The sequence below is a fragment of the Octopus bimaculoides genome, chromosome 3 (assembly GCF_001194135.2).
Source record: "Octopus bimaculoides isolate UCB-OBI-ISO-001 chromosome 3, ASM119413v2, whole genome shotgun sequence".
NCBI lineage: Eukaryota > Metazoa > Mollusca > Cephalopoda > Octopoda > Octopodidae > Octopus > Octopus bimaculoides.
In genome coordinates this window covers 97,123,363-97,126,175 of record NC_068983.1, presented here as the reverse complement: position 1 = coordinate 97,126,175, position 2,813 = coordinate 97,123,363, and the positions used below count along the sequence as shown (strand labels likewise).

The following is a 2,813-nucleotide window of genomic DNA, read 5'->3' as shown; positions in this document are numbered from 1 at the left end:
AGTTGTTTAGCCCCAGGTCAGTCCTGATCCAGACAGACCTATGATCAAAGATGTTCCAGCTGTGACCATCCTGTCTTTTATTCAGACATTGTGTATCTAGGACTACATTATCTAAAGCAGGGGTTTCCAAACTTTTTGACTTGCGGACCCCTTTATATTTCAGGCTTTACCTTAGGGACCCCCTTATAAACGCTTATGAAATTTATACATAAATATTTGCTTAAAATAACATATATTTTTACATTTATTTATTTAACAGTATTTAACAAATAGGTTTATTGTCAATTAAAAGATTTCGATTAAAAACCATATATAAAATCAAATTGCCCATAAAAAGTATTTGCTATCCACGGACCCCCTGTGGTCCGTGGACCACAGTTTGAAAACCCCTGATCTAAAGTATCTAACATTTAAACAAGTTACAGCAGGAAGGTTAATTGGCTGCTATTTCTAGCATTCAAGTGACCACATTGAGTTGTCATTGGCTTCTTCTCTTCCCTTTGCAAATTGCTGTCTTTACAGCTTCCACCACAACCACCACCCCACAACCTTTTATAGTTGCCCCTCTCCTCACATCTATAGACACACAGACTGACACAGTGTCCTGTGTGTTCAAGTTAGCTGATGAGTCATCCTTGAAAATGGTGACTTTTTTTTATTGTTAATTAGTGAATGGAGTTTGTTAGAGGGAGGCCAGGTAGGGGTGGCAGTGCTGGTGGGCTGGGGGTGCCAGCAGTAGTAGTAGTGTCTGTGTGTCATCATATTTATTTATGTATGCATTTTATTTATACACACTGAGATATCTCCTCTTGGTACGGTCATTCACTTGGGGTGTCTCCATGTGTACATGTGGATATATATACATATGTATATATACGTACAGGTATGCGCATACCTACGTCTACCTGTATATATAGGTGCATATCTGGGTACAGGACATTGCAAACAAAACGTAGACAAAAAAATAATAATAACCAGAGTACAGAAAACACACAGTCCACATAGAGAACATTTTCCATCATCAGCTGCCCCCATTTTAACACAGGCATTTCGAAGAGTATATATTCTATTCCTTTTCTTTTGTTCTTTAACTTGTTTCAGTCGTTTGACTGCGGCCATGCTGGAGCACTGCCTTTAGTCAAGCAAATTGAACCCAGGAGTTATTCTTTGTTAGCCTAGTACTTATTCTGTCGGTCACTTATGCTGAACTGCTAAGTTAAGGGGATGTAAACACACCAAGCGATGTTGGGGGGGACAAACACAGACACACATACACACACATATATATATATATATATACATATATTACGATGGGCTTCTTTCAGTTTCCATGTGGTTCGTAAGCAAGCTACTTACCACACAGCCACTCCTGTGCCTATATATATATATATATATATATATATGAGAGAGAGAGGGGGGAGGGGGGAAGGTGAAAGGAATAAAATAAAGTATCTGTTATGTTATACATTATATATTATAAGCACACACCACATACGCAATGAGTTTCTTTCAGTTTCCGTCTACAAATCCACTCTCGAGGCTTTTTCGGTTGGCCTGGACCAAAATATTTACCTAAGGTGCCATGCAGTGGGACTGAACCCAGAACCATGTGGTTGCGAAGCAAACTTTTTAATCACACAGCCATGCCTGCACCTGTGTTTACATAGTGTGTGTGTTTGTGTGTGTGTTGAGTGTTTACATTGTAATCAATATGTGTATGGGTGTCTGTGGTCCATGCATCTGGCAGCCAGTCCCTGATAGTATTCATTATCACAGTTATCAATAACAATGACACATTATTGGAGGTCAATATATCAGACCTTCAACTTTTATTGGTCCTATTCTGCCCGTTTCCTTACAAATGACTGGCCTTGACCCTGTTCAATAGGAACCATTGCTGCTGAAGAAATACCAAAATGTTTTGCTGTTTCAACTTGACATCCCGATTTCAAATTCTGCTTAAGTCAACTCTGCTTTTTGTGAAATAAAGTACCAGTCAAGTACTGGAGTTGACATAATCAACTGAACCTGTCCCCTAAACTTGTTGGATTTGTTAGGAACCATTGCTGCTGAAGAAATACCAAAATGTTTTGCTATTTCTCCTTGACATCCCGATTTCAAATTCTGCTTAAGTCAACTCTGCTTTTTTGTCTTTTTGGGGGTCTGTGAAATAAAGTACCAGTCAAGTACTGGAGTTGACATAATCAACTGAACCTGTCCCCTAAACTTGTTGGATTTGTTGTACCGAAATTTGAAACGATCATCATTATTATTATTATTACCCGCTCCCCTGAAATTCCTGGCCTTGTGCCAAAATTTGAAGCCATTATTATTATTACTATTACTATTATTATTATTGTGGTGAGCTGGCAGAATCGTTAGCACGGTGGGTAAAATGCTTAGCGGTATTTCATCTGCCGCTACATTCTGAGTTCAGATTCCACCAAGACTTTACCTTTCATCCTTTAGGGGTCGATAAAATAAGTACCAGTTGAACACAAGGGGTCGATGCAATCGACTCATCTCCCCACAAATTGCTGCTCTTGTGGCAAAATTTGAAACCATTATTATTATTATTATTATTGGCACCTCGAGTGCTGCCAAGCTCTCACCACCCTCGGTCAGGCGGGCAGTGCGATTGGTAGTAGCTCCACTCTAGCGTTCTATAGAGGGTTAGTGGGAGAAAAGTGCGACGACGTTCTCGGGGAAACTCTAGGCGTCGAGGATAATCAGCTAAGCAGTCTGTTCAGGAGAACTTTCGGGCCGGGGCCCATGGATAATTTCCAAAGGTCCCTCGCCTGGCAGTGCTACCG

The 2,813-nt window shown here is 40.2% G+C and overlaps 1 protein-coding gene across 1 annotated transcript in view; it reads left to right on the top strand.

Annotated features, from left to right (window-relative positions):
- Positions 1 to 2,813, top strand: part of LOC106876056 (serine/threonine-protein kinase ULK2) — a 50,276-nt gene that overhangs the window by 13,253 nt on the left and 34,210 nt on the right. The window lies entirely within an intron of this gene.